The sequence below is a fragment of the Polistes canadensis genome, unplaced genomic scaffold, assembly GCF_001313835.1.
Source record: "Polistes canadensis isolate GaletaPanama2010 unplaced genomic scaffold, ASM131383v1 scaffold_132, whole genome shotgun sequence".
Classification (NCBI taxonomy): domain Eukaryota; kingdom Metazoa; phylum Arthropoda; class Insecta; order Hymenoptera; family Vespidae; genus Polistes; species Polistes canadensis.
Window position 1 is genome coordinate 410,869 of NW_014569679.1, and position 10,638 is coordinate 421,506.

The following is a 10,638-nucleotide window of genomic DNA, read 5'->3' on the forward strand; positions in this document are numbered from 1 at the left end:
ACGTAAAAATCATCAAAATCTTTGGCAAACAATTTCGTTTATTTTTAATATCGATGATTGTAAGATTTATTCGATTTCGCTTAAATATAAATTTTTCTTCTTTTTTGAAAAATTTGATTCGATTCGTACTCTCACAAAAATTGAAATAACTATATTTATATGTATATGAGTGTATGTATATATATATATATATATGTTCTGTCGTTTCTTAATGGTTTGAAGTCCACTTAAGCTAACAAGATAGCGTGGAACAGCTGTTTCAATGTTAACGAAACGGTACAGCCGGTCTAGCCTGTCAAAAGGTTAGACGGAGAAGAGGAGGAGGACGGGGGGAGGGAAGCAAGAGGGATTGGTGTTTGAGTTATGCATGCGAATGCAAGTGTAACCATCAGTGTTACACCTTTGTATTAATATGTTTTTACTTCTTTTTTCAAATTTTTCTTCTCCTATTTTTTCCTATTTCCATAGATTATTATGAATTATTATCATTATTATATGTATGACAATTCTTATGCGATTTATATTTTTAAATTTATTTTTATTAATATTATATATATTATATTATTATTATTGGTTATTTCAATTATAGTAATTTTATTTGTTATTTATTTAATAATAATTTTTAGTGTTAATATTATTGGTGGGCTACAGGTATAACAGTATTTTCACGTCTATTTTTTATTTTCGAAATGTCCATCTTGCGAAATATTTGCAGAGACCAATCAAATATCAGAATTCACGAGTACTGGGCGTGACTTATTTTCTACCTGTATAGCGATGACCAATCAGTTACGTCTACTGTTACAAACCATCGGATTGGAGCATCAATCAAGGTGGAGAACGGAAATCAAAATGGCGCGTTATTATTCTTCACAGAGTTTTCATTGGGTTCTTTTTTTTGTTTTTTTCGATAAAAATTCATTAATGGTGGTCGTGAATGAAGAGTATTTAAAATTATAATATTAAAATATTTCTTTTTTTTTGTATAAAATCTATGGCTCGTTTTACTTGAGTTAAAATTTTCCTTTAACTTATAAAAGGAAAGTTTTAACTATTACGAAAAGTATCGAATTTCGAAGGAATTGGCATTAATATTATAGTCAGGCGGTTAAATCCGAGTAAAATAATTAATCTTTCGTCGAAAAAGGTCAAATAGTTGACAAAATCTGCAGGGTTCCGAAAGGAAAATAAGAAAAGAAAACAAAAAAAAAAAGAAAAAAAGAGAAAAAAAAATAGAACAAAGAAGTCGAGAGGAAGAAAAAAAGGAATGGCATAGTAATTGGATGCGTATCTTAATGCGTTTCCTCTCATTTTCGTAGAAAATTGATACGATTTTCCTACTTGGTAGTAAAAAAAAAGAAAAGAAAAAAAAAAACGAAATAAAATTCTACATTTTTGGAAAAAAAAAAATAACAATACGAATGTGATCGAATAAAAATATTATTATTACATATAATACTGGAAGAAAAAAGAATAAAATTATCTTAAAAAAAAATAATTCATGCTAATTTTTTCTATGGCAATTTAAGTCAAGAAAAAAAAAACGACAAAAAATATATTACAGAAGAAAAATAGATAAGGATAATTATCGTGCTAATTCGATTTTAAAATAAATTAAAGGGTACATACATACATACGCATAAATATAATTATCAAAATTTCATTTCCCAATTGAAATTCCATTAAAAATCATTCGTTTGAGAATTCGACTGAAAAGGCAAATGAACAAAAAAATGAAAATCTGGGTGAGGGAAAGAGAGAGAGAGAGAAAAAAAAAGGAAGGTAGAAAAACACATAAGTGTTTTCGAATTCACACGAAATATTCCCGAATGAGAACGTTTTCGAGGGGGTATAAGACCTACATCAATGGGTCCCCGTATGGTTTAGTGGACCCCGATGGTGATGAACCGCCGACGGTTGTGAAGACATGGGAAGTTGAAAAGAAAAAAAGGAATATTTAAAAAGAAAAAAAATAAGAAAAAGAAAAAGGGAAGAAACGGGCCTCCTCGTAGAGGGTAAAGATCGATCTCAAGGGGCCTCTTGGACTCCTCAGCGGGGGTCGCGCGAGGTCTTGACGAGTGAGTTTTTCTAACGTTTTATATTTCTCCTTTAGAGTCTTCATCTTACCATTGTTTTATTATTCATTTTCCTTTTTTTCATTTTTTATTTTTTTTCATTCGACTCGCAAAAGGGAACGTTACGTGCGTGTATATATGTATGTGTGGGTGTACATGTTGGTACACGTGCAACTTGTACAACTTTAAACGTATTATTTTTTTTTTTTTTATCGTTGTTTAAACTAGATACATAAATACATTAAATTACATGCTTACAAAATTTCGTACAGATATTTAACCAAAGAATTTCAAACCATTTCATAATTTATAGTTCAAATTAATTAAATTTATCAATAAATACTGTTCAATTATTTTTCGTAAATAAACAAAAGTCAAGTAGCGAAAGTAATAATGTTATTACCAAATTTTCAGATTAGTTTTTAAACAATAAATATTATTTCATTATTACTGATACCAATGTTCAGATACTCAAATTTAAACCACCTCAGATGCGTCTCATCAATATATTAAATTAATTTTTCGAATAAAACCAATAATTAAAGGATTATTATAATTATTATAGACTCGTCCTGTATTGATAAAAGTAGTCTTTGCTAATTTATCCCCGATGGCAAGCATGTGTGCTTGGAAAAGATACTACAGTGGAATGTGAAAACACATTCATGTGTTAACTTTAAGATCACATGCACCGGTACTAATCGTTGAGGTAATTCTTATGGTTTCTTCACTTCCTGTGTATTTAGAATAAACAAAAGCAGTGCAGCGAATCAGAGAGAAAAAGATAGAAAGGGAAAGGGGATGAAGGGTTGATGGGGTTTGGGGGTGAGGAAGGGAGAAAATGTGTTTCCATTGGTATCCTTACTGTAGCTTTTCGTAGTATTGTTTCTTGGTTTGTGGTTTCAACCTGTGTCGGTATCTTTGATGTTTTCTTCGTGGATTCCTTAGTTGACACATACACACATACACACATATTTAATTTTGAATAAACATGCCTTCCTTTCTTTTTGTTTTTTTTTTTCCTATATCAGAAAGATAAGAACATGGAAATTAAATAGAACGATATCGAATTACTTATCTTATTTATTTATTTTCTTTAGATTATATGAATATCAAATGGATATAAAAATCTATTATAAATATATTAAATCCATATAAATATTGTTTGTTTTTTGTTTAATAGAAAAAGATTTCTTTGTAAATTTGATATATAAATATATTGTTTTATAATGAAGGATTAAAGAAGATTAAAGGTTATGTATCGTGAATCGTTCAAAAGAAATATGGATTCCGATTAGTTGCAACAACCAATTACAAGTACTTTCATTAATGGCGGAAAAAAGATCGCATATTTAATAAAAAGAAAGAGAATGGAAGATATTGAAACTAACGATGAACATGTTAGATTGAAAAAAGCATCAAATATGTTTCTTTTTTTTGTAATCATCGTATATAAATTTCATAAATAAATAAATTCTTTTATAATGAAGGATTAAAGAAGATAAAAGAGGTTATGTATCGTTCGTCGTACAAAATAAGACAAAGAAGTTTTAATTATTTTAGGAAAAGTTTGCTTGACCGATAACGTATATTAATAAGTAAATTATTTTTGTCAGCAGTTCGTATAACTTTTTTTGTTTTTTTGCACGAGGTTGTAAGAAAAAAAGAACCGATCCATTAACTCTGGAAGGAACGGGTACGAAATTAGCAAAGTTCGAGTTCCGGTATCGTAGCAAACGTTAGTGTCACATGGCGAAGGGTTAAAACTTTTTCTCAATGGATCAAATCCGACGGAGACATGTGTTCGCCAGACGACTAAACCTCTCTTCAAGGTGCATGGGAACGTATTACATCTCATTGGATTTACTTTACACGACTACGAACAATCCATGAGGGAAGGGGGTGGGTGTTAAGATGAAGAGAGGCGTAGCGAGGGGGCAGGGTATCAGGGTTGGGGAATTTCTAGAGGAGGTCCACAAAATTCTTTTTCTTCTTCTTCTTCTTCTTTTTCGTAATCTTAAACCAACATAAAGTTTATAGATAATCTTTTTATCTTATGTTTAGAAAACTACTTCAACTTCGACCGATTATCATAAGTTTGCTAAATATTTTTCTAACCAAACAAACAGTAAAACTCGTTATTGGCTAACCTAACATTTTGTTAAGTGAGAACTAATTTGAAATTGAATATTTTATTTGTGAGAATTATATAAGTATTTTAAATAATAATAATATATATATATTTATTGATATTTTTCGACGATTATAAGATTTTGATTTCTTCCAATAAAAAAAAAAAATGACAAAAACAATAATATAGAAGAGCTAAAAATGGTGGAATGTTCATTTTAATTTTTTAATAATATATTAGAAAAAATACTTTTCACACATAACGAGAACCTACGCCATTTTGTATTTGATATATATATATATACTCTTAAAACCCGTAAAAGGGAGAGTAATCAAGACAATTATATAATAATTATGAACATTATATTAAAAATAAATGAAACTATTAAATTATCATTATTATTATTATGACGTACTGTTAAAAGTTAGTCGTACTCTGCGGTGATACGCGTACGGACGACGGGTTTAGTTTTTTGTAACAATAAACAAACTACGACGATGAAGAAGAAAAAGAAGAAGAAAAAGATGAAAAATAAAAAAAAGGAAAAAGAACTCCGACGAAGGAACTCCACTAACGCGACGTCGCCGACTGTTTGTTTGATTTTCGGAGTCGACTTTCTTCTGACGGGAGGTTCTCTTTACTCCTATTCGTCGTCTTTGTCTTTGTCGACGTCGACGTCGACTACTCTGAAGACGCGTAGACGAGGAAAGAAGAGAAGAAGAAGAAGAAGAAGAAGGGTGTTGGCACTGCACCGGTTCGAGATCGCGGTTATTCGAAATGAAAAGAGAGGAAGACCACCCTGCTTGAAAATACGACCTGCATAGCGCCAGAAATTATTTAATGATACTCACGGTGGCCCTTTAAGATGTCCTTTTCGATTACAATAACCGTCATTTAGTTTTTCTATATATATATATATATATATATATTTTATTAAATAATAATATAATATTGTAAAAGAATATCACAATTAAAATGAACCGTTGGTAATTATAACGAATGAATCAAAAATAATTCTCAATACGGAATCACAGGGAACTTGGACATAAAAAGAAGTAGAATTTAATTTAACTAAGTTGGACGTTTCGTCCCTTTATTGGGACTTCTTCAGCAACTTAATTTTATAGTTCAGGATCTTTTTTTATTATGTAGACATACATTTTTCTTTTTATTAATATTCCAACACACAAAACATCTAAACTTCGTTAAATATTCGATCGTTACAATTTAAAACTCTCAACCACACTGTCAAAAATAATATATATTAAAAAAAAATTATGTAGAAATTTATGAATCAGAAAATATAGCCTGTAAGGGTTAAATAATGTATAGGGTTCATAAAGTAAAGGGTTCAATACAGATAAGCCTGCCGTGTTATATGAGAACCCAAAGTTCTTTATATTTTCGCGTTATTATTTCAAGGTAATTTAATATTTACATGTGTTAATCAAAATTTATGTTATACAGTGCTGTAGAAGTACAGTGTTGTACAAAAAGTTTGTCGTAATTTTTTTTTTATCAAGTTAGAACGAAACCGTATTATATGGATGTCGTGTTACAGAAGGGTTATTTTTTTGTTTGTTTTTATATTTTTATAAAATCTTATAAGAAACACAGATGTTAATCATTAAATTTCTTTTGTTCTATAAACACATTTTTCTACTTGGTCATTTTTGTGACTAGGTTTTGGGTGTATTAAATTAAGAAAAGAAAGAAGATAAAAAACAGGAATCCTTTGTTCTAAACAAAATAGGATAGTTCGTGGAAACGTTTAGTCCTTTACGACTAGGGACAATCGATTGTTCTTCGACATGTGCCGTTTTTATTTGAATCCCTTTTTACTTTTAGGTTAGCTAATACGGATTCGTGATTGTAAAAGTTGCATAGTTGTAACATGTGCTCCCATCCGTCAATGAAAAACTTATGCAGTCCCGTAAAACATATGTTTACCAGAAGAGAAAGCCTTGAAGAATTTTCGACCAACGTGGCGAACATATTGTTCCTATCTTTCAAGGTCACGAAAAGAATATACTTTTTCCTTAATTCATAACGAAAACCTACGCCATTTTTTTTTTGATATTCAAATACGAAATTCAATATGAAGTGGAATGGAATTTAGATAATCTTTATCTTGTTGAAAAAAATAAAATAAATTCAAGGTATAAAAAATTTGTTAAATTGAAAATACAAAAATATATTTATAAAAATAAAAAAAGTAATTTTTATAAGAAACATAAATAATTTGATTTATCATTGAGGTTAAAAGCAGAAAATGAGTATTAACCTCAAACTAATAAGGAAAAACTGCGAACAATGGATGAACATTCGTTTTTATTGTTGTATGGTAGAAAAATATTAAGTGTTTATTTTTAATATATTGTAAGTTAATTATATTTCTGTAATAAAAATGATAACGAAATGATTATAATTATGTCTGAGATGGTATAAAAAAATAAAAATACGTATCAGGTGTTAAATGACAAATGAACCTATTCTCAAGGGAAACTTTATTAAATGTGTGTGTGTGTGTGTTTCGAAATTAAACGCTTTGTTTAATGTTGCATTTGGATGTAGCAACAGATTTAGAAGAATATGCCGAACATGTGTTCTTTCTGTCGTCAATATGGTATTGCCTTCGCACTAACATAAAAATGCATCTTCAATGAGATTCTAGTCACGTCGATGGTAGTTTCCAAATTCTATTATTCTCTTTTAAGATTTTTTCAAAATCACGAATCCAAATTTCTATTTGTTTTTTTTTTTTGGATTTCTTTTTCTTTTCTTTCTTTATAACGGTCAATCGCGTTAACGCATTTAATACTTCAGTGATATTTTATTTTATCACTGACGTACGTGTTCTTTTATCGAACACGATTCCAATTTTTTGCCGAATCGAATGTAACTGAAGTAGAAAAAAATATTGAGAACAATTGAACCACTCAGTGTGTTGTTTACGTTTGATCCGAACGAAGCAACACGAGTCAAAGTCTCACTCGTTGTTGTAGGATAAGGAATTACTCCAATCGATCATATTACCACAATTATAAAAATTAATAAGAATCCCATTTGTATAAGGTTTTGGATAAAATGATATAAACAATGGAAAAGAAACAAAATTTATATTGGTGTATGAAAATACGAAAGTATTTAAAATATTTAAATTAATTATCATAATAAGACACATTGACAGAGGACATCATAATATGGATGATACCTAGATTATTAAACACTAATCTAGATAGAATTCAGTATATGATTACATGTGACCAAGTAAGGTTGTTTAGGATTAATTAATTTATTATAATGTATGACTTTAAAATAATATGTATTGACGCGTGAACTAGGTGATCGAGGTAAAAAATTTAAAGTTTATTTATTTATTTATTTATTTATTTATTGTAATGTTTATATATCTTTTTAACAAGTCATAATTATAAAATAATATAAAAAAAATTTTGTAGTTGCTGAGGAAGTCCCCAGTAAGGGACGAAACGTTCAACAAGATCAAATAAATTTGTTCATCAAAATTTATTAACTGTCTTCAATTTTCCCTTTGAAACTCATATATATTAATATACTGTTGGGACATGAATATTGATTATTAAATACGAAATAACTTTTTCCCCAGAGCGAGGGAATAGAAAAATTGGGGTTGTAAAATTATTTGAACAAATAGAAATTTGTTGTCGTCGAGTTTGTGTGGTTAAAGATTATACAATAGAAATATGATTACTTATTATTTTTGTGTTCTGTTTGTATTTTTCACATTTCTGTACATAACAGAGATATATTGTTCAACTCCATTATCACTTGGGTGTCATCTCATCCCGTTCGTAGTCGTCTTGTCTTCCTCCGTTTAAGTTCATGGCACATATGTGTGTTCGGCATATGGCGAAGACAGTGAGCATCGGTGCAAACATTGTCGAGACTATCTGTCGGCGCGGATCGTAAAGAGAACGTTTGTAAAATCTACAAGGATAGGATCGTGGAAGCATAAGACACTTTGCGAGCTTGACATGTGACACTAATGTTGGCCTTAGAGTCAGACACATACAAGATAAATACCTATGATAGTCATAGATATAGATAGTCTACAAAATACCATAACCGATAGATTGACAGGATCACATTTTTTCAATTCTTCTGCTAACATTTTTCGAATGTACTATTAATATATTATTAGAGATATTCATAAGTATTGTATTGTTTTATCTTTTTGTGACATTAATGATTGTCTATGAGTTAGAAATATTGATGATAGATTATTAATAATAGTATTCGAAATAATATCATAATAGATTGACGAGGATTAAATTTTTCAAATTCTTCTGCTAACTTTTTTCGACTGTTCAATTATTTTGTTTATATGAACTTTCGTAATATTACAATCTGCAGGTTACAATTTAACATAATATAACATAATTTATATATCCTACAGTTGAAATAATTTTATAATTCCTCCCCCCCCCCACACCACTTTTATTAATTATTTGAATTAATTATAAAAATACATTTCTAATTTTTCCAAATACTTTGGATAAAAAAAATAGATATATAATATTTTCCTTTATTATAAAACTTAGTCTACAAATATATGACACCAATTATTTTTTAAATATATTCGTCGAGAGATTATTTAATAATATTAATGTGATACTTAATAAATTATACTTTAACATCTACATTTATAGATTGTGAATATACAGGAACCATCTTTCTTCCAGTCAATAAACCACGAGTAATACGTCTATTCAAAGAAGACCGAACATTAGCTCATGAGCAACGACGACGACGACGATTAAATGCAGAACAGGACGCGCAATTAAATCTACGTTAATATCGTTAAACGGAGCGTGCACAGTAAGAGAGAAGAGATGAGTCTCAACTACACACAAATATACCTTTGAACTTGAAAAGACATACTTATACTTATACGTATACGTATACACATAATCGAGTAGCCAATTCGCATGATTACCCAATGAAATTGATTAATATGAAATTCGATCTTATAAAGAAATTTATTTTACAATACCCCCCCCCACCTAACCCAACCCTTAATTGCTTACTCTCATGAGTGATTTTTTTGTTGTAAATTTTATTATACATTTTCAACGACGCGCATTATTATCGTTTATTATTAATTATCATGATGATTATTATTATTATTATTGTTGTGTATAATTTTGATTACGATTTTTATTAACATCTGCGGACTTTTATTACCAGCTTAAGTTTATTGTTGAGAACGTTGGCATTGTTGTTGGTAGGGATTGGGTAATGGTTTGATTATGGTATACGTATGTTATGCATATGGTGTCTGTTCCAGGTGTTTTTAAGTAAATCCTACTACAAGGGAAACTTTGTGTTTAAGGAATTGGTAGAGAAGACCAGTTGAAGAAGAACTGCCTAGTCCTGCAGATCGTGTCCTGCTCTGTGATACTTTACTTCAATTTGAATTCAAAAATTAGGTTAGGAACGGCAAATGAAATATGTCCGATTAATAACTTGATGAGATATTTTTATAACGAAATATAAATTATTATATATTATCGAGTGTTTGTTTGTTTGTTTGTTTGTTTTGATTAATTTTTCTTTTCTTTTCCTACATAATTTGTTTTTATTCCAAAACGATCGGATTCAATTGTTTGTTTATCCAATCGCGAGTGATAAAACGAGAGGAGAAATATGATTGGTTTTAATAATAAAATATGGCGCTGCTATCGTCGTTCGGATACATTAATTATTATTCATGATTTTAACGATGTGAAATATATGAAAAAAAAAATTTAACGAACTGTTAAAATTGCGCAAGTGTGTTTAATTATTTGTGCGATTCGAGATTGAGTTGATCGGATTAATATATATATATATATATATATAGAAAAAAAAATACAAACCACCAAAAAGGAGAGAAAGTGAAAACAAACAAACAAAAAGGAAAAAAGGGATATAATAAAGTTAAGAAAAATGTGATATGCGGTGATATGTGGTGATACGTGGTGAAATGTTGAAATTTATTAGGACTAAGTTTCTTTTAAACGAGCTTTGCACCCGTCACAACAAACATGTCTTCGAGATCCGGCTTGTTCATCGATCATTTATGTGTTGCTTGGCGGCAATGACGGTGGCGAAGGGAAAACCCCGTTGAAATTGTGAAAGCTATATATATATATGCATAGATAAATATATATATATATATATATATAAATATATATATAATGGTGCCTACGCAATGTAGGCAATTAATTGATAATGTTTACGGATATTTTACCTATCCGGTGAGTTTTTAATTATTCTATTAATATCTTATTTTTATTTAAACAAAGAAAGAAAAAAAAGATAGAAAGAAAGGAAGAAAGAGAGAGACAGGTATATTTAATAAACAATATTAACAAAAGTTAGATAACACGCACAGATACACACAGAGAC